We start from the raw sequence: 22,549 nt of genomic DNA, 5'->3' as shown, positions 1-22,549 counted from the left end.
TAAAAATCATACTATTCCCCACAATTTTTACTGGAAATTTGAAAAAGACAGTAATCTGAAAACTAAGTTCAGAGGCCTGTGTCAAAATCCAGAAACCCTGGTTTTTGCTTTCATGCCTGTTCCATTCTGCGTGCCAGACTTGCCTTAGTAATATATTCCATTGCAACAATTTGGACCTGTAAGCAGAGAGCTTGAAGGAAAAAGAATCAATGCCAAAACTGTCCTGAAGAGTAATAAGGTAACGTTCAATCCAAAAGGTCAACTGTTAACCCACACCTGACATTCTTTGCAATATTTGAGTTGTTCTGAAGTTCATTCCTGGGCAGGGACTTTACCACCACAGCCACATGGAGTGATCCCGCTCCAGAAGGTTTGGGAAATACAAGTTAACACTGCTTATTTTGGTATGCTAGGAAGCTGAGGTTACCTAATGATCCTTGCAAATGATTTATCCTCCTGTTTTTTTTGTCCCTCAGAAAGGAGCTTAGCTCTTGACCTGGGTCTTTTGTGTTCCTCAGCTCTTACTGGAGGAGCAGAAGGAGTTAAAATCCACAGGCCATTGCTTCTCCTGGTACAGCTCCTGCTGCTCGGATAATGACAGCCCTGCTTGCCAGGATGAAAAGCATGATTTGACTCAGCACTTCCTATGGGCACCAGGTTCTGCCACCATTCACGCTGGATGAAGCCAAGGGAACCAGGGGCAGCTGAGAAGGGGAGGGAAAAGGGACCCTGAGTTGTTGGCGGCTGCAAATTCTGGCCCCGGGCAGATCTGCCTCTCTTATCACACTGAGCGGATGAAGAATCTGCTGTGGCCAAAAAAATCTCCCTGTGCATTTAGCCACAGCAGCTCCTCCAGCCACTGCCTTAGACCCTTGTGCCACAGTCCTGCCAGGACACTTGCGAGAGAAGGTGAGACCTCACAAGGACGGCAGGGCTCAGACTTCTGCAGAGGAACAGAGCTGCAAGTAGAACCAGGGTGAGGATAACTGGTTGCCGATGTGGGCTTGATACCCCTGCAGCTACCCGATGGATGCTGCCCAGTGACTTAGAGGTGTGTTACACAAGTCACTGATTGAAGTATTTAGGATGGATTCCTTTAGTGCATAGGGCACTGGTCTGAGGCTGAAAACACCTGAGTTCAGCTCCTTCTACTGCCCTGCCTCCCCGTATGGGGGAAGTTATATGCACGTTAATGCACAGGCGCTTAAATTCAGGCTAGAAATGTGAGCTAGGATGTGTAATAGCCCCAAATAACACCATTTTATTGGCAGCTTCTGAAACAGAAGCCAGAAATCTCGAGTGTAGGTCTCCTGCTCTAAGCATGCATCTACGCAGGCTCTGCAGTCGCAGGTTCTGCTGGAAGGTCTATTGAAGTCAATGAGCCTTGGGTTGGATCTCATTGCAAAAAGATAATCAAATATCATATTAACTCTTAATTTGGAACAGCATATTAAATTAGAAGCTCAAATTAACCTGAAACTGAATTTATATAATGAGAAGATTTTAAATCTGTGTATCATGAAGGTGGGAGAACTCCTAGCTAAAGCCGTTCTCACCAGCCTTGAATCCCAGAGCCAAACTACCTGCAGCATTGCCTTTCAGCCTATCCCTAAGCCCTAAACCTGGGATTTCCACTGAGACAGAAGGGTATGTGGAAAATAAAGCCATCTCATACCTACCAGTATTAATCTGTCAAACACAGAGGGCTGTTACTAGCTAGACCCCAACCAATGCCAAGAACTGAAAAATCCCAGAGGATATTGAGAATCTGCACTGGCATCTCACCATCGCAAATAGCCTCATCCATCAGCGCACCAATCCTGCAATACAGATTTGCTAAAAACTGAAGGAACTCAGTCCTTGCTAGGATTAAAGTCCAAACCCACTCAGATCTGAGCATCTCAAACATTAAAGCAGTTTGGTACCCAAGTTTAAGGCCACCTCTAGCTGTGAGTTTTATTTATTTCCTTCTTTGAGACTGTTCTGCTCTGTGCTAAATCTATCTTCTGACCACCTGGAGCGTTTGAGAGTCTTGGCTGTGATGCTTGTCTGTTTAGATAGACTGTAAGTAGAGCTGGTCAAAAAATTTTGACAGAACAGTTTTTCGCAGGAAACCACAGTTCTCTTGAAATCGAAACGTTGCATGGGAACATGTCAATTTTGACAAACTTTTTTATGTCTAAAGTGTCAAAACAAATCATTTTGATTTTCTCTCTTCATTTCAGTTATACGGAAATGTTTCATTTTGAGGAGATAAACACATTATTTTTATGTTGTTTCAATTAGTTTGTTTTGACATTTTTACATATTCTGTATTGTATTGATATATGTTTAAAATACACTATGTATTGCATAAAATATTTGATGTTGTTTTATTTATTAAATGTGTTATCATTATACAATGCTAAATATTACCCATAGCATTTTAGTGCTTCAGCACCACAGTAACAGAAGATATTGATGGTCTCAAATTATTATTGCTTTTGAATTTTTAGGCCGTAAAAGCTTTGTGGGAGCACGGTTCTCATTCAAACTGGAGCTTAAAAAAACCAACCATAAATCAAAAGGCGAGAATTTCCCAAGGAAATCGCATGTCCATTTTCCAAGCAGCTCTGTCAGCTAAATGACTGCATAGCACAGCTCCATTCCCCTCTGCACATCAGAAAACCAACTTCTCTGCTTGTTAAAAAAAAAAAGAAAATGCAGATTTTCCCAAGGTGGAATTTACATGTAATGTTTTCATGAGCATCAGGGATTTAAAAGTCTGAACACCATTGACCTCCTGGGGCCTTTGGCTTCCAAGCCACTTAAGTACTTTTGAAAGATATACTCCACCTCCTTCTTGGAAATCTACCTGATTTTTTCTTCTTCTTCTTTTAAACCATATTTTTGCTCCTCCGTGCGTAGCAGAGGGGAATTGCTACCCGTGAATTTGCGCCATCAAGTCTGTGTAGGTGGTGGTAAAAGTGGGTTGAAAAAAAGGGCAAGGCAAGTAGCAAAAGGGAAGGAGAGAACGGCAGCACGGAGCAGGGCCTGTAATGAGGCAACTCTATTGATTCTTCATTTCATGGATGAAAATGTCCCCAATGGCTCCTGTGCATTCACTGCAGTTCAATAAGAGATTGAGGGCAGCGGGTCTCGGTACCGAGGTCTGCGCGCTGTCGCGCTGCCAGCGCCGGTTTGCAGGGCTGAATGGCGAGAGGACAGAGAGTCCATTTTAAATGTACGTGCAGAGAACAATACCTACAAAGGCACGGCCCTAATACAAGGCTGCGCGTAATGGTGGATGGAGCAAGAGGCAGAGCATGGCTATGTGTGGCCACCCTCGCTTCCCTTCTCCTCCCTGTCATCAGGCTAAAAGAAAGTTTAAATAGGTGGTAAGGGCTGCTCCTTCCCATTGCAAGGCTGCCAGCACCCCTCGCGGAGAGGGGTTAGTCCCGACCGCCACGTGGGTTTCGCAGGGCTGAGCACGGTGTTTTGTGCAATGGGAATAAAAAGGAGAAGCATCCCCAAACTTTGGAGGTTTATCTAAAGCAGCGGGGGGCTTTTCTGTCTGCTTTTCCTCTTAAAGGGACACGCCTCTACTGCCAGGCAGTGCAGTTTGAAATCTGAATTCCCCCACACAGCTGCTCAAAGTGCACCTCTGCATGCAGATTCGGCTGGTTGTCTACTGTTGCTCCAGCTGGCCTGTCACTATAGATTACAGCTTTTTGCTAATAGTGAGCACCGCTGTAGTCTGAGACTTCCATTAAAAGCTGATGTTTCCACCTCCCCGCCCTACAAATGGCTCCATCCCAGCCCGCATTTCTGTACGCATGGCCTCATCTCTGGGGTGGGAAAGGAGCAAAGTGGCTCAATTTGTTTCTGTGTTAGGCAACAATGGAACAAGCTGAAGGCAGAAAAAGATGTTTGAGGATGATAAATTTTGAAAACTCGGATTATTTACTTGAAAGTTGATCTTATCCCTTGTCATCAGCACATTGGTAGTATTGTAGCTCCATCCCTCTGACAGCAACAGTACAACTGAGCACTAGAAGAGTCCTTGAGGGAAATGCTTCATTACTCCAAGCCACGCTGTGGAGTCTCTCTGGAAAGGAGGAATGCTCCTGCAGGGAGAGATTGCCCATCCATGCCAGACATTGCAAATCATTAGCCCTTCATTGCCAGAGGATTTGAAGGCTGCTGACATATCAAAAAGAATTGGCATGGACACTTGACCTTTCTCCATTGCCAGGAGGAAATCACTGGCCAGGAAGAATAGCACATGCTCTGCTAGGGTCTACACAGGGAAGGAAGAGGGTCTGGAAGAATTCAGAGCTATTTGTAAAACAAACACTGCTGTTTCAGCACAACCTGTGCAGTTGGCCAGCATTGCCATCACTCATGGGCATGCTGAAGGGGTGACTTCCAGTATGGCATGTGCCAGGTGCCATCACAACTCCTCCCACTCCAAAGGGGACATTCAGAATGAATGCCCAGAAGACTTTCTTGTGGATGCTGAAAGATTCACACCTTTGCGGGTTGGGAAAGGGACAGAACATGCTAAACTGTATTTTACTGTTTCATTGGCAGATGAAACTGCCAAAGGGAGTGAGCAGTCCCTTCCACCAGCATGCACACTACGGACTTCTGCTAGGTTTTCCCACTGCTTGATAGATCCTACATGCCTCTGCAGCTTCACAAAGTGGCTCTGTCAGAAAGCAATCCAGAGCAGGCGTCACATTTGTTTCTTCAACAGCCTGACTCCCAGAAAGATCCTGTGCAATCAGCTAGCCAAATCCAAATCTGAAAAACACCTTCATCCACTGGTCATGATTAATTAATTCTGCTTCCACATTCCCCAGGGCACCTAGCAGCTAGTCAGAGCTGCCGGAGAAAGAGACACTGCTGTGGAAAAGGCATAAACTGACTTTCCTCAGCTGCAGCCATGGAATTAGATAATAAATAGCTAGATAGATAAATAATTTTCTGAGTGGTAAATCAAATGCAGAACAGGAATACAGCTAGCTGGCTTATCCCTGTGAAATCAAAGGTGTTTGGAAGGAGTTTCCAAAGAAAGAAGGGTATTTAGAGTCTACTGTGCTCATGAAGACATAGCCTGAAGTTATCTATCATGTCTAATGTGACTGTTTACAATGACAGACAGCTATTCTTGGACATTTTATTCTTGGTATAATATTCTTGGACCAAGGCAGCTCAAGGAAGCTTCCTCCTAATTTACATCTCTGTTTTCTCCCTCCTCCTGCCTGGATTGCAGACTAGACAACATCTTTGTTCCCACGGCATCAACATGTTTTCCCCCCACCAGCTGTTGTGTGCTTGGCCTGTGTTCCTCAGGGAGCTATAGGTATCAGCCCAAAGTACAGATTCTTCAGTCTCTTCTCCTATCTGCCCCTTAAATGCCTCTTCTCCCTAAATCCATAGGATTTTCTGGGTCTCTGTCCAGATTTGCCCATTAACCACACAACAGAGGCTCCAGTGACAAAAATGTTATTCTGCAGGACTTGAGGAAGTCGGCAGGAGTTCCAGCAACATCCTGGACTCAGGTACCGACCCGGTGATGTGCATTGTACCAAGCAGATGGCCGTCTAATCCCTGCCAGCATGCAATGCCCTGTGCGCAGAGAGGACCCGTAACCCCTGTCTGATTGAATATGCATGTTCACATCTGATTTTACTCGAGCACTAGACGTCCCTGTGCACAAACTCATCCAGATAAATCAAGTGCGAGACATCCACATTTGAGGACCTGTCACAGCAAAGAGGAGGAATCTGCCGGTTCCCCTTTGCCCACATCTGTCGCAGTCCTGTAAGTCTTTGGTCTCCTTTTGGCCCCTGTATCCCTGAGGATACAAGTCCCACCTTTCAGATGTCCTTATGCTTTCCTTCTTAGACATTTGGTTTGGACTCTGTGCTCCCATTGCAGTGAGGGTTTCCGAGCATGCAGTTGGTTGTTCTGCCTTCCTGCACACCTTCACCCAGAGTCTGAAATCAATTCAGATCACCCCCTTCCTTCCCCCTTTGCTACTCTTCTCCTTCACCCACCTTGCTCCTTCTTTATCCGTCGCAGCAGGCACAGCCAAGGCACATTATTAACACTTGCCACTTCATTAGTAATCTTCTACAGGAGGAGCAGAGAAGGAGAAAAGAGGAAAGTGTGCAAAAATGGAGAGTAAGGAAAGTCGAATTAAAGGAAGAGTAACAAAGAATTGAAGGTGTGAATGAGAAAGTGCAGGAGTAGAAGAAGTATGAGAAAAATCTAATGGGCGAGAAAGAGATTTGTAATTAATCTGCCTTCTAGCGAGAGAGCAGGGAAATGGAAGTCAAGACTGCAGGTTTCCCTATATGCTTCTGCTACTGATTTACTCTGTGACTTCAGACAAATCTTTTTATTTTCTCCTTTTATCGCCCACTGCTGTGTACCCTTTGAGTATGTGTTATTTGAGGTATGAACTGTTTTTAACTGTGTGTAGCATAAAGGAAACTGCAATCATAGGCACTAAAGATGCACGACATTATTTTTAACGCATACTAAAATTAGGCACAAAAAAGTGCTTGAGGATTGACTGACAATGTTTGTTAATTCAGGTTGAATCCATTAGATAGTTACTGTCAAAAAATGGGATGGGAAAAATTTAAAAGAATCAAAGTAGATGACGGCATTATTTCTTAATTTACACGCTTCATTCTGAAATGTTTATAAAGTGGATCTAGAAGGAAATAAAAAAAAACGCAAACAAAAGTAAAACAATACAGTTGTGAAAAAAAGCTATGCATTTCTGTAAAATTTAAAGTTTTGAAGTGATTTTCTGCTCTCCTTTCCTTTTAGTCCCACATGTAATAAAAGTCTTTTCATTCTTCCCCCCCCAATTATGTTTGAATTGCTAAAATTAATTTTTTCCCTTCCTTTTTTGTTTCAGAAGCACACTGACAAAAAAAAAAAAAGGGGGGGGAAAATCATTATTCACTTATCCCTACTAGGAATTACAATAACTGTCTGTCAGATCTTCATAACAACATGAGGGATCTCAGCAAGGCTGAGTTTCTGTGAGTTTCTTAAGCTGATGACTTTCATAGTCCTTTGCTCTCTTCTAGTCTAAACCTGCATTCAACAGAGAACTTAAAGTGAAATAATAAGATTTACAGAAAAATAAATGTGGAAATCCTTGTATCAAAAATGAGAGAACAGTTCCCAGGAAGTAACAAGAGACTGGATTTACTTTTTCCATTAGAAATTGCCATATACTGCTGTTTTATTTTAAGACAGTCACACCATCCCTTTTTACCCTCTATTTCTCTGAATTGTTTCTTTTCGCTTCTCTTGGCTCTCTTTTTTTTTAAACACCACTATCTCTAACATGTAACCAAACAGGCATGAGGTCCCTACAGAAAATTGGAACGTGTGATGTCCAAGTGCATCTGACATTAAGCCAAAAAAAGCATAGCTCCCTGCAATCAGCCATCTCAAATTCAAACCACTGAAGTGCTCTCTGAATGAGACACAGACACGCAGGGATGGGAACAGCATGTACCAGGGATCCTGCTCCTCGGGCATCGTCTGGCATCCATTTCTGTGTCTGATCTCTCAAGCATAGGACCCTGCTCACAGCCACCCACTGGCAATCTCAGTCCCAGAGGTATTTAGGAAAGCATCACCTGCTTAGCTTCCTGCGTCCGGTGGATTTAAAGAAAACTAGGCATGTATATAGGAGTTAGGTATCTAAATATCTCTGGGTGTTTCTACAGCGCCAAAGAACTTGGCTCCTGCATTCCTTAGCCTCATACTGCTAATCCTTAATTCCTAATACTGCATTTGTATTAGTTTGCTTTAGGGGTTTCTTCAGGAGGAAACAAGCTTCCAGTAAGAAGAAACCCAGTTCTGGATATATTGTGCTTTATTAACATCAGTTGTGGGCAATATGAGCAAGCACAAACCCTCCAATGGCTTATTGTCATCTTCCACGGTCTTTCAGCACTGTCTCAGAAGACACTGCATGCTCAAACACTCTGCACGTGCACACGGAGCATGGAAAATGCATCCTGAGCACCTTACTACAAAAATACTGCATTATTGAGCTGGAAATGAGCCCTCATATCTTTTCAAGATCCTGGAATTTTAAAATTACACATAAAAATAAAATCCAGTGTGTATTTCAGGTCTCCTGTTGATGTCCTTTTCCTCAGCTCCAAATCTTATTTATGGAGGTCTGCAGACAATCAGTAATGCTGTGCAAGGGCAGCAGAGTGTGTATTTGTCCCCAGCCCTTCTGCCCACCTCTATTACGGCACCTGAGGGAGGGTCATGCCCCTAGCATCAAAGGAGCGTCCCTGTTATCTGAGACACGAAGGGCTTGGGGACTGTACTTCACAGGTCTCAAAGCTCTACGGAAGAGCTCCGTTGGAGAAGCAGCAGCGAGAAAAAAAAAAAATGCCACGGACAGAATTTCTGTCCTCAAAATTGAAAACAAACAAAGTAATGAGAAGCACTGCAGGAGAATCCACTGGTAGGAAGGACTTATCAGCCTCTTTTGCTCTTCTTCTTAATGTAAGCAGCTTTATCATTAATTGCTATTTACTGCAAATGCTGAAGTTGGTAAAAAGACTAATATGCTGCACTGAAACAGCATTCTTGATCCAGGCTTCTTAAAGCACAATGCACATATGTGTGTGTGTGTGCACACATGTGTGTGCACACGTGTGTGTGCACATGCATGCTTGTACACTTCATTGTGTGTGCTGTGTAAGTAAAAGCCCCATATCTGTGTGCAAGGGAGGGAAACAGATACAATTAGCATCTTCTTCCCTTATATATTGCAGTAAAAAGCCAACTTCATTAGCGGTCTTAGGCAATAAGAAGAGAAATTAATTCAGGCCAATTTCTAAACATTGAGCCATTTTGCTGGGGTGGAGGGGAGATGCATGCAATCCAATGCTGCCTTTGCCCAACACTGCAAATGTAAAGACTCAGCACTGCTGAATACCAGTCTTTGGGGGGCTATATTTCCTGAGGACACAGGTTGCTGAATTCTTAAAAAAATCCAGATTTTTTCCTCATGCCAAACTTGGAGCCGAGTTCTCTGGGTGGCTCACATCCACTGTGTGAGGTGGAGGGCTCAGCACTGCAGCACTGACTGTAAGAAATTCAGCTCCTATGCATGGAAACACACGCATTTAAAAAGCTCTTCTGAAAGATACCAGCCTAAGTGACCTGCCCAAGTTCATATATAACATGTCGGTGACAGCATCGGGATTGAACTATCTTGCTACAGTGCTGCTTTATTCACACAGTGCTGTTGCATTCCAAAACAGCCACTGCTCCCGGTCCGCTGCTACCTTCTACTCCTTATCGCAGTCTCCTTAGAGACACATCTGTCCTGTGCTCTGTAAACCATAATATACCTATAGTCTTTTATTCACTATCCATCACCATGCAGTTTTATTACAGATCCCTGAATTATCCAGCCTAGTCTCCAATCTACTTATTCCTGCCAGCCATTCTCCCTTTCGACCCTCGCCTCACCTTTCAGCCTTGTCAGTGTTTTAAGTCTTCCAGGCACTTGAAATGCTGGGACAATTCTGATTCCCTGGGGGAAATCCAGCAGAATTTCACTGAGGCCAGTCTGCTGGTCTCTCTCTCTCTCTTTTTTAAATGCAGATGGTTGGAAATCAGAAACTAGCACTGGTTTCTGCAGTCACATTTGAACCAATCCTTCAAGAATACTAACTCACAACTGCCATTTTAAAGCTCTGATCCCCATTCTTGCCATCTATAAAATTTTATTCCCCTCCCTTCTCTGCTCCTTTCATCAGAAATCAATCTTCCAATAATGCAGGTAAACTGCAATCCTACCTAATAGCTATTTTTTTTGCATGCATCTTTCTCGTGCATTTTGCAGAATGAAAGCTCCCTTGTCCATCCTTCCCCTTTCCAGCCAAGCCTATAAGCACAGTAATCATCACACCTACACAACACCTCGTCAGCAGACTTGCACCTGCCGGTCACATCTCTCTCTTGTTTGCAATCCGGGAAGCAAAGGAATCATTCTTCCCGATGTGGTAATTTGTCTCAGCATTCACACTTGCCTTGCTTAGTGAACTTTGTGTTCCTCCCTGCCAGCTCTCCCCTCCCTCCCTCCCAGACCCAGTCACACATCCCTCCGAGACCTTTATTCCATCTAGTGTATATGCTTTCCTCGCAGCCATCAGCTTTTCATCCTTCCCACCTTTCAGAAGGAAACCCAGTTTTATTACCTGTCTCAGCCCGAGTGCAGATGACCGTGGAAGAGTAGTCTCCTCTCTGCTCACCTAGAGATGCTTATGGCCACTGGACAAGTGGCCCTCAGCAAGTGTCACCTGTCGAAGCTGAACACCCCTGTCTGTACACGACAGCCTGTTCTCTCTTCACCTGAACGTCTGTGTTCAGCAGCAGGAAAAAAATGGCTGATATGAGAGGAAGAGTATGGAGAAAGGCAGGTTTCTTCCTCCCACCAACACAGCCCTAGCGATGGTGGAAGACCATAGGCAGGATGGCAGACAGGGTGGACCTCCATCTGGGGGAGGCACCTTGGGACCCTCTGGTGCATGGGGATGTGGCCCCGGAGAGAAAATGTGGGGAGAGGAGATGGGACACTAACGGGCTCCTTAACTGATCTCTCTCCACTCTGTCACTCCTACCACGCTAGTTTGGTCAAATCTCTAGATTTAATGCACCTGAGCATTTATCTCTGCCCCAGCCTTCCTGCGTAAGCTTGGGCAAATTCTTTAAGGTGATATTTTACAAACACCTTGGAGGCCGATTTTCCAAGTGTTCAGCATAACCCACTGCAATATTTAAGGTCCTGTTTTCTAAAATGTTCCATTACCTTGCCACCAACTACTTCCAAAATCTGTCAAGGCCAAGCCCGAGCTCCTATCCTGCAAAATGAAATGCTTCCACTGACTCTAATAGGATTTGAATTGATCCCGAGCCTTGTGCTGCACTGCCTCTGGTACTGAGCAGAGGTGACAGCATTCCCTGTTTCTTTTCCTCCTCCTTTGTCTGGACTGCAGGCCCTCGAGGGCAAGGAGCCTGCATCTGTACAATACCCAGCACTGGGAGACTCCAGGCTCATCTGAGCTCGGCACCATCCTGCAGATAACGGTGGTGATAGAGGAAACCGAAACGTGCAGCACGGGGTCATTGCTACTGCTTATAACCACCCATTTTCTGTCCTACTTCAATATCTACTGTAATCAGTGAAATTACTTTTGTGGGAGTTGACACAGAAGAAGAGATTGTTGGATTGATATTCTGTCTGGCATTGATGAAAACCTTTTTATAATACCTTAATCCAGCACCCACAGAAGCAATTTGCTAATCTCTTGCTGACTTAGCTTCTAGCAGGATCGACCATATCCAGTCATATTACCTGCCCAGCCGTATTACATTCCTTCTATGCAGTGAGAAAATGTCCTTCCTGACCCCAGAAGATGGTCAGCTTTTGCTTTGAAGCATGAGATCTGATTACCATTGTCCTAGATTGCAGAGCTGCAAATGCTATTAATTGCTACAAAGTTATGTAGCCTTTTACACTTCAAATCCATCCAGACTTTCATCTCAGCGACATCCTGCAGCAGGGAATTGTGTAGCTTCACTATACACTGAAGAAAGGACTATTTCCTTTTAATTTGCTTTAAAAGTTGTGCCCTTTAATTTTGATGTGTCCTCTTGTTCTTTTATCATCAAAGTGTTAAAATGTTTCTGATCACTTTTCATTCTAACCTTCATATACTTTTGTACTGGAACCCAAATGTCCCTTCTTACTCCCAGCTTTCCCAGACTAAATAAACTCTTATTTCCAGGCTTTCCTTATTTAACTTGTTAATATTTGTAAAGCAATTTAAAATATATTAATATGGTTCAATTATAATATCACTTCTATTTTCCATCCTTCCTTTTAATGTCTCAAGTATCCATCTAATTTGCCATCAATCTCCATTGATTCTCCCTCTGATGATATGTTAGTCTTTATAATATCCCAGGGAATATTTCTTCTGCCTTCCTGATCAGCATTTTGGAACAAAGAAGCTGAACTCCGGCGGATCATAAACATGATTCACTCTACACTCATCATGTGTATGGATTTGCTGTTGCTTAGACTTTGATCCTGGAAACAGTTATATTATGTCCATGGGACTGTAATTAAAAATTTGTCTGTGTGATTCAGATTGCAGGATTAGGCCCTTTGCAGTCATGACTGCACTGGATCAGTGACACTTGAGCACACATTTGAAAGCAAGCCTATATTTGATATTCTTTGAGCAATGTCTAAGCACTCGGTTACATATCCCGCAGAAGCGGGGCCTGCATGCCATTTAAACGAGGGGTATGATTTGATGTCTATCCAGTCACAAACAGGGGAGAGATGGACAATGAGAAATGGTTATTCACTCCTCTTTCCCACAGAAAGTTGGAGACACCCAAGGAAATTATGTGGTACCAGATCTAAAAAATCCCAAACAAAATGCTTTTGCACACAACTCATAACTAATTCCATTACTGCAGAATATCATGAAAACCAAAAGCATAAAAGGACTCAATAAAGAAACAGCCATACCCACAAGAGCTAGGCTTCCTTCTGACACTGCACATGACAGTCCTGAGACAACTACTGACTTTGCATGTCCCCAAACAGCTGAAAGGTTATCCCAGGAGTGACAGCACTCATCCATGCCTTTCTGATCCCTTCAGTGTGCTACTGTTTTGGTTCGACCACTTCTCAGTTTTTCCCAGTCTTAACAAGGCCTGATCCAGCTCCATTGCCAAAACATATCACTCCTTCCTCCATGTCACTAGCAAATACCCTGAGCAACACATCCAGTTCCGATCACTGTCTTTTAATGTTAACTCTTCTCCCCCAAGAAGCAAGTAAGAGGATTGAAACACATGTATCTCTAAATGCACAAAAAGGATTTTATCAAAGGACTTATGAGAACGCAAATTACTGCTATTAGGTTACTTTAAGGCAGCACCATACAAATATTCTGGGACAATCCTAACTGATGGCTTTTCCCCGGCTGTTTAGATTTATCTATTCCCTGGCCTAAAATATGGTACAGCAACCCACCATCATTTTCAAATACTTTATAGTTCTCTTATAGGAGCGTGGAAATGGCAGATAAACACATTATCAGCATTCTCAGGCATAAAACAGCGAAGCCTGGAGTTGTTTTGCAGAAGCAACTCTGAATTTGGACGACATGACATAAGCAATTCTAGAAATAGCTGCTGGTCTTAAGGCTATGTTACATGTATCCTCATTGCTGCTTTTTTATCTCCGTTCACAATTTTAGCACAAACGTTATGCTTTCTTTGTTAATTCTTTCCTTCAACTTTCTCAGTATTTCTCAAGCATTTTTCGATTTCACCTTGTACCTCTAAGCTCTGCCTGCTCCCTCAAAACACACCTTTGATTTTGACTGCAAATCTCCCCCAGCACAGAGCACTGTGAGAAATGTCTGAAATAACTCTAGCATCCTCATCTTCCAGGCAAGGAGGTGGTCTGAGCCAGGAGGGACCCATAGCCGCATATGCACCCCAGCATATGTCTGAGGGCTTCGCTTACCCGCTCACCATCTGTACCTGCTTGAAGTGCAGTCGCATGCCGAAAGCAGCCAGGCTGCTCCGGCACTCGTAGCTTGCCTCACTGCTGTCTATTCCACTGATCCCAGAAGTCCAGCTAAAGATTCACACCTGCTCGTCCTGGTTCTTCTGCCTGCCCTGCATTGTCAGCCTCCTCCCTAGGGTCACAGTTCATTTTCTTCCATCCTTCCTTGGTTAGCTTTAGTTTCTTTGTGATTTTCTAACTATTGCTCCGAACTATTGAATAAACTTCTTTATTTATTCTTCTGGTCCTGCAGCCACACCTGGAATGTACTGCCCACAGGAGGCAATGGTTGTAAGGCTCACCCTCCTTGTCTTCCACCCTGCTTAGCAATTCAGCATCCACAACTGCAAGGATAAATTACCACAAAGGTCTCCAACGTTAGCAATGTATCTGACAACCTCATACGCAGCTCCAGCAGGGTAAAGAGATGGCTAAATGGGATCAGTTGTGCCGACTCATGACTTCTGGCCAAAACTGCATCCAAAATCATGATGGACACAGCAGAGTCTAGAGCGCAGGCCAGGTTCTAAATCACGCTCTAAATCAAGCCCTAAGAAAGAGATCCTCACTCACCATGAAGCCAGTTAACTCCCCTGGTTTTGACAGGCTGTGATGATTTACAGCAAGCGGTTCCAAGCTTTTCACAGGTACTTGCTGTACAACATATTTCGGCTGTAATATGCATAGATATAAAAGTCCAATCTACAAGAAGACCTGTCATAAGGCTCCAGGCTTTATCTTCTATAAGCACCAGGTGAAAGAGCGCACTTTCTGTCAGGATATCCATGAGACAGGTCCCAGGTAAGAAGGTACTGCACGAAGCAGGGCTACTCTGCTGGAAATCGGGCAGTATGGGAGAATGGATGGGAATGTGAGAGCTGCCTCTGCTCCTATATTCTGTTTTGATTTCCAGCAAAAAGCCCTGGTGAAAATTGTTTTTTCTGGAGCTTCTCTTATGTGTGAGAACCTCTCATAGGTTGGTTTGCAAGCTTTTGTGTCATTGCTTCGTATGTGTCAGCCCAGAGCTGCCTTTGTTGTAATTTGTGAACCTCTGGGAGGAAAGATGTCACTGTGATGGCAATACTCCATCGAACAGTACCCACTGCTAACACACAGAAAGAATTTGTTCTAGGGCTTGAAAGCCATACTGGTGCTCCTGGCACCTGAGTTTCTATCTCTGCCCAGCATTTCTATCACCAATATAAACGGTGAACAACAACAGTATGTGTCTGGCAAAAGCTATTCACTCTGTCCTCCTCTGGAGGCCACCATTTGAAGCTGTTTTAGATTATTTGCTCCAATCAGTTGCTGCTGCTCTGACTTACTGTTATTTCTATTGCCAGTGTAAGAGGTGATCCATCTGCAGTGCAACTAGTTGGTTTTCTGAAATAGGAGCAGGGAATGGTGTGTATGAGAGTTCAAGCATTGGGGAACGCTGGGTCAACACCTAGAGACATGCCATCACCAGAGCCGCAGGGGCATTGGTGCCACCATGGGTACCACTCTCACCCAGTGCTGCGCTCCAAACGGGTCTGTCAGCAAACACAGCAACAGCTTTGTGCATAGCTAAGCTCTGTCAGCTGCGCCTTGTAGGCAACCATAAAATAGATGTAGAGCACGTGACTTCAGAAGAACAAATAGCAAAAATAAATAAGCGTCTTTCTCTCTCTCCTGTGATGCTGCTTCCAGGTCCTGCCTCAAGGTTGCAAGAAAACAGCTCACTGAGCTGGAGGCTGCAAAGGTTTAGACATGTACTAAACTCCCCAACTCAAGCACAGACGGAACCCTGGGCCTGACTCTTAGCTCCTTTTCAAAATGACACGTTTATGCCCAATTTATGCCACCTTCACTGAGAACCTGATCCAGCATCCCTGAAATAAACTTCCTTCAGTCGTCTTCAGCTCAGTCTAAATCAGCTGCTCCTCTGCTTTCTGCTCTTTCTCCTGTTCCTCCCTCCCACTAGTCCTAGCACCTTTTCTTCCCTGAAACAGTACAGCTTAGCTCATCAAGTCAGCAACAGCTATCCTGTGCCTACTCTCAAACCCTGGTGAATGTCACCTCATTTGTCTAGTCCAGCTCTGCCCATGTTTGACTCTCTCCAGACAGAAGAACCCAGTAGATATATCCGGTTTCCTTGCCCAGGCCTCTTTGCTTGGTAACGTTTCCCTTTTCCGCACCGATTACAAGCCGCAAGCCTGCTGCAGCCCTGTCCAGCCGAGCTCCAGTCCCAGCAGGTCGGCTGGACGTGGCAGCGCAGAGGCACAGCGAGCAGGGAAAAACCTCCCCTGGCATCCGAGAACACTCCAGGCTATCGCACGTAGCTGGGAGGAGATGCTTTGCCCTGACTCAGCCCAGCACTATTCAGTAACTCAGCATCCTGCTCCAGGTGGCAGCCATCTTCCAGGCAAGAGGAAGAACGGCAGGATCAGACCATGGTCCATGGGTCTATTTAGAAGCCAGATCTCTCCGTGCATGGATATTCTCCCTTTCCGGGAAGCCGCTCTGCATGGCCTGGAAGGAAATGGGCCAAGGTCCTTACGGTTGTTAAAAAATCTCGTGATACTTTTGCAAGAGGGATGGTGTAAATCAAACCACAGGGCACAAGCTACCTAACTCCGGGTAATTTATATTCTGCCTCACTAAGTTCATCTCTGCACTTTCAATGCATGAAGTGATTTTTCACTTCCCCTGTAGTATTTGCTGGCACGGAAAAGCTGCTGGGCTCTGTCCCAGAAGTAGCTGCATTTCATCACCGCGTAAAAGATTCCTGCATGTATCGGGCCAGATCCTCAGCAGAACTCCCGGACGCACCCGCGGGTTTGCGGCCGGCGAGGATCCGGCCCAAAGCCATTCAGCTGCACCTGGGCTCCTTGGAGAAGAGGGCCCTGTTGTTATTTATCGTGAGCGTGTGTGTGTGTGTCCCTCCCGCCCCCGTATTATTATTAGCGCTTGGCTCCCGCTCCGCGAAGCCGGGGCAGGCGGGGGGGCGGTCCCACCCTCCGCGCCCGCTCCGCGCCCGCCCCGCCGCGCCCGGGCGCTGCGTGGAGCCACAGCGCCCCCTCCTGGGCCACGGCGGCACCGCCCGCCCCGCCGCCGCGGAGGGGCTCCGCGCTGGCGCAGCGGGGCACGGGGATGCGCGGCGGTGGCTGGAGGGGGGGTGCGGGGGTGGGGGGGTGTCCTTCCCGCGGGGGGATCCGCCCTGGTTGTCGAATGGCATGGCTCGGGGTGCTTTGGGGGCTTTTCACGCTCATTTCTGATCTTTAGCGATTTTTTTTTTTTTAATTGGTTTTTTTTTTCCTGCCTTCTCAACGTCACTGCATCAGCTGTAGATACCGTGTCGGCAGAGAGCCCCGGCTAAACTCTAGAAAGCCACATCCATTTCTGGAGGTGGGCAGGGAGACGGGTACTGCTGCGCCGGTTCGGGGTCGGAGTCAGTTTCTGCAGTGCTTCCCCGAGCAGCGCGCTTGGAGCAGGCAGCGGGACTTCTGCCTGAGCAAAGACGAAAGGATTTGGCTTTGAACTATTTCTGTTACACAGACAACAATGATTATTGTCTGCTGGCAGACCCATTCCCATGTAGTATTTAGCATCAGCCTCACACATACTTCCAATGTAGTAAACAGCGGAGGTGAGGAGGGAACAGAGATACGCCCTCCGTCATCTCTTGCGGGACACCTTTTACCTATAGCAAGCCAATTCACCATACGTTCCTCCTCTCCAAAGTTTTAACACAGACTTTAGTCAGCCTCATTATATTCCTGCTCTTGGAGGGTTACACAGTCTCCTCACTAGGCCCTACAGAAAGAGGGAAAGGGGAGGAAGGTCAGAGGAGGATGTTGATTAAATACATCTAACACCAGTGACATCACCTCCCCTGCGCATACTATGCCGTTTCTGATCAAAGGGGCTTGCAAAGGCACGGGAGTATTTGTACTCTAAGGATGGGAGGGCTTTGCTCTGAACCAAGGTAAGACTGAAGTGGAGCCTTGCACTGCATGTGTTTTAGCTATAAATGCATTTGTGGTTTTGCTCACATACACACTCACACAGGGAAAAAAGCAATGTAACTCGAGCAGAGCACTTCCCATACTCACAGACTCCAGCTCTTGATCAGAGAGGGCATGATGGGTATGGGATTGCCACTGCTCCCCAAAGCCATTCGCCTGGTCCCCTGTCTGCTGCTTGTCTACCTTTCCAGTAGTGAAATCATTACTGAGTCCTGGGAACATGCAAAGAGCAGTAAAACAAAGGTAGACACGGAAAATGTAGCAGGCTTTTTCTGCTGAGTCGCAAAGGGCTTTGGAGTCAGACAAACCCCAAATCAATGCCTGGAACTAACTACAAGGGAGAAGACTATGCTGGAAGAACAAACCACCTACTGAGACACCTGCAAAGAAGACGGCATGTGTATGCTCATGTGAATGTCTGAATGTTTGATTCGCATAATAAGAATATCAATGCAGTTATTTCTGCACGTTACAGTGTGTGTTCATGTGTAGATCAAGCCTGTGTGTCTGAGCGTAGGGGAACTGCGGGGCTGCATAGCTTGAATCGGTGCTTGCATCCATGGGAGAGCAAGCACAAGATGCTGTGTTTAAGCATGGGGTGGACTGTGCGAGTTCGACGGCGTGTTTTGTGTGCTTAGCGTGTACATGCATGCGAGGGAGACCACGACTGCTTGTCTATGTGGTGTGTGGGAGGGAGAGAGTCCGGGTTTGTCTGTCTGTCACTCACAAGCAGATCTGATCAATCTTTTTCCTTTATAAGGAATTAAAAAAAAAAAAAATCCTTTCATATTTCTTACACCAAAGACTCATCTCCTCTTTACTCACTACCTCCTCCGCTCACCATCCCCCAAATACTTCTCTACAACTCTTGGGAAAGCAGCTTTACTGCCATTAACAAATTATTATTATGCACCCAGATGAGCAGCCAGAGTAAAGCGTGAAGGAACCTTCTGTCCTACCTAGTGCAGATGTCAATCACAAGGCTAAATTCATACATTAAGACCGCCAGCATTTCATCTGCTGCTTGTTTCTCTCCATGAAGAGGAGACTGCACCCCCTTCCCCTTCCCCACTCCCAAGTAAAAGCACGGAAGGACTCTCCAAAGCCAAAAGACACACACCTCCAGCCCTCCTCTCTTCGGATCATCGCTGGGTCTTTACACCCAGGCTGTGCTGGACCTCGGGGATGATGTAATGGGGTGGAGATGCCCTCTGTCCCCCTATTCCCCATGGACTGGAAAAGGCAAAGTTATGCTCCACAACCAGCCTCGCAAGCAGCGCTGAGAGCTGAGCCGGGGAAAACCAATCTCCTGCGCTGTGGATGCAGCTCCCCCCCCTCCCCCCCGCCATCGCTGCCCTCCCCCGGCTCTGCCGCTGTCTCCCAGTCCCCACCAGAAGTAGAGGCAATCAGCCCAGTGTGGGATTCAAGGCGACAGACTTTCCTTTTCCTCCGCGATTTGCGGATTTGTCACTTGCGAAAACGGAGCAGTGGATTAAGTGGAGATGACACCATCTCCTTGGGGACGGTTCCCCCCCCCCCCCCCCCCCCGCTCCGGGATGTATCGATACTCCGGAATACAGATGGATCCTGGCTACCTCCCACCCCCACCTCCACCTCCGCTTCGCCGCCAGCCCAGCCGAGTCGGGGGCTGAACCCCTATTACCGGGCATCCTCCAGGGGCTGCGTCTCGCCCCCCTACGAACCAGTGCTCCCAGTCTTCCCAGTGCCGCCGAATCCCGGCCCCACGCTCACCACACACACGCACACACACAATCGCTAACCGGGCTGCAGGACTTCTGCCATCCAACCACCCCCCCCCATAACTCCGTGCTGCCCAGGGCGGGGGTGTAACGCCGAGGCAAACGTGTGCGCGGCTGGGGGCGGAGAGGTGCCGCGGGGCGCGTTACACAACGCGGCCGAGGCAGGACGGGGGGAGCCCGGTGGGCGCCCGCAGCCGGCGCCGGGGCAGGGACATCGCTGCAGCCGCAGCGCAGCCCTCGCCTTACCTGATGCTAATGTCCCTCTCTGGAGGAGATCTGGTCGCCCGTGGGTTTTATTCGGCTAGGTAGGAACTTGTGGGAGAGCTTCTCTGTCCAGCTCGCATACTGGGTGCTGGGCTGATAATGCAGGCGTGAAAATCCTGGGGCTCTAGCAGTCCTTTTCATGCTCAGACAGAAAATCCCCTTCCTTGATCCAGATCGCGGGCATTAAGGGCAGAGGCAAAAAAAAAAAAAAAATCCTTTTTTTCCCCCTCTTCCTTTTCTTTTTTCTTGCTTTTTTTTCCCCCGTCCCTTATTCCTGTGCCCCCCCCCCCCTTCTGCTGCTCAGTTCGTAGCCATCGGGGGAAGGAGCAGAGGCAGCAGGGAGAATGGAGAGGGGGTTAGAAATAAAAATGAAAAGGGCTCCAGAAGGGAAGCGAGAGGCTGGGCTTGCCACCGGGGGAGGGGCTTGGAGCGGTCTGGAGGGGATGAATGGGGAAGAGGAAAGCAGGGAGGAGCCCCAGCCTGGCCATTTTATTCTAAGAAGTGTTTTGTACATAATTAGGGAAGGGGAGGGGCGGGGGGGGGGAGGCAAAAAGGAGGGACTTAAGCTCCGGCCAGACGGAGCCTGGGCCGTGGGAAGGGAGGATGAGACCGGGAAGGGCCGCTGGACGGGGCTGCGGGGGGATCTAAACTTGTCTGCCCCTCGGATTTGGGGAGGAGGCTGCGCGGGACTGATTGCGATTCCAAGCAGCCCCCACCCATTTAATATATATATATTTCCCCCCCCCACGCCCGCTTCGATTTTCTCCTCACCGGAGCCAGGCAGCACGGGGCTCGATCCGCCGAGCAGGGAGCTGATGGCGGGGGGGTGGGGGGGGTGTTGGGCAGGCTGTCCCCCAGCCTGACTCCACACTGGGGGATTCCCCCCTCCCCTGGGGAAGGGGGAGGGGGGTAGGAGTCTCTTCCCCCCCCCAGCCCCTCCGCGCGGGCGCCGTTCAGCACCGCGGACAGCGGCGGCCCGGCGGGGCGGTGACGGGCGCAGCGGGCCCGGGGCTCCGCTCCGCTCCGCGCCGCAGCGGCCTCCCCCGCGGGCAGCGCTCGGCGGCAGCTGCCGGGAGCGGGCCGGGCTGGCGGCGGCCGGGCCGAGCCGGGGGGGTGCGGGAGGCAGCGGGCAGCCGGCTGAGCTCCCGGTGCCTCCTGGTCCGGCTGCTCGGCTGGGTCCGCCCGGTAAGGCGGGGGAAAGTCCCAGCGCTGGGCTCGGGGAAGGTTTGGGATGGGGAACGGAGGTAGGGGTGCCTCAAGGACATGACCCAGCCAGGCAAATCTCAGCAGCTCAGCAAAGGCAACGCAGCGTAGGAAGAGCATTTAACAATTCCTGCCGTTGTGCGAGGTTTCTGGCCAGGGACCCCTCAGACAAGTCAGACACTAGCTGTGCTGACAGAACGAAAAAGAATTCAGCTGCCTTATGCAGGGTGTATGGGGCAAGGAGGGCAATGGGAGACGCCCTCCCTCCATCCTCCTTCTCTGGCCTGCAAGGACACTGTGTCCTTCTCTCTCCCATCCCCTGTGGCTATAGAACATTGTCTTAAGCTAAATCTTCAGCAAATCTTTCCTAAGCAGAATTAGAAGCTGTTTGGTTACACTCCAGGCTGTTCTGATAGGGCTGAAGCTTAGCTTATCTCAGTTACAGTGTACCCAAAGCTCCTGAGTTTTACTTTTTTCCAAGTGACTGTTCAGCCTCAAAGCACACTTCCTAGTAAGCCACCCCTGATTCTGTCACATTGGCTCAAATAAAAGGCTGAAATGATTCCCACAGATTTCCCTGGTACAAGGCCACAGAGGAACGGCTTACACCATGGCAGAGAAGATTGAGGGATCAGGTCTTCCACAGAACATATAAACAAGTGAAAAGCACTTGTTTAAACAAATAAATGATGTTTGGGGTTATCACTAGTGTGTTCTTTCATTGGTGCTCTTGACATTTACCAGAAATGGAAGGGCAATCCTGTCTTACATGAGGTTGGTTGAAATCAAAGCAAAGGCTCCATGAGCAAGAACTATAGTCACATGGGATTTACCTAATGCAACTACTGCAAAAATGCTGGGTGTCTTTCCTCACTACACCTGGGAAGGCTATTGTGTGATTGGGTCTTGCAGGACCTGGCACTACCCAGCCTGATATTTCATATTCCTCTGAAGAGGGAGTGAGAGAAAACAGGTGAGACGATACTCTTCAGGCACCCAAAGGTCTCACTGACCTAGAGAACAACTCAAATATTCTCTACAAAGTAACACCTTCCTCCAGAAAGTCAGAGTCAACAAACTCTTGGGACTGGTGTCCTGCCTGGAAATAGGAATTGCTATCAATATCATAAAAATATAATAAGAGGAAAACATAAAACAAAGCGAAGAGAATAGTTTTGCTCATCATTTTCCTGTCCCAGAATGTTTTCTCTTCCACCCCCCCAACTTATAAATACACTATGGCTGCCTCTTTCCCAAAAGCTTTTACTGTCTCTGTATCAAAAGAGGATTATTTGGTGCATTGAGTATTCAACATGTTCTCTTACAGTATTGTTATGTTCAATGAGCTTTGCTCATCTGAATGGACACTCACTGCATAGTCCACTGGTTTAATTTGCTGCTTTGGAAACCTAAGCAGGTTACAGCATATTTAGCTATGTGTCTGTTCTTATGTGTCAAAGATAAGGTTTCTGGATGCCATTTTTAAAAACAAAATTATTTCACTTCAGTAGCTTTCTCTTTTCAGTGGTCTCTTCTTTTTAGTCTTGGATATTTCAACGCACCTTCTCCCTGCAATGAACAAAGCCTGGATCTTCACCCCAAATCAGCAAAGCTCCATTGAACAAGAATTTCTATTTCATCTTCCAGTAAGGACTTTTTCTGAGCTGTTA

The 22,549-nt window shown here is 47.1% G+C and overlaps 1 protein-coding gene across 1 annotated transcript in view; it reads right to left on the bottom strand.

The window, feature by feature from the left end:
• BRINP1 (BMP/retinoic acid inducible neural specific 1) overlaps positions 1–20,051 on the bottom strand; it is an 88,013-nt gene extending 67,962 nt beyond the window's left edge. The window contains exon 1 of the mRNA XM_052815409.1: positions 19,659–20,051. The gene's annotated coding sequence lies outside the window, so the exon portion shown is untranslated. The remainder of the gene's footprint in view (positions 1–19,658) is intronic.
• Between the last annotated feature and the right edge of the window lie 2,498 nt (positions 20,052–22,549).

The sequence above is a fragment of the Harpia harpyja genome, chromosome 19, assembly GCF_026419915.1.
Source record: "Harpia harpyja isolate bHarHar1 chromosome 19, bHarHar1 primary haplotype, whole genome shotgun sequence".
NCBI lineage: Eukaryota > Metazoa > Chordata > Aves > Accipitriformes > Accipitridae > Harpia > Harpia harpyja.
This window is presented reverse-complemented; position numbering and strand designations above follow the sequence as displayed.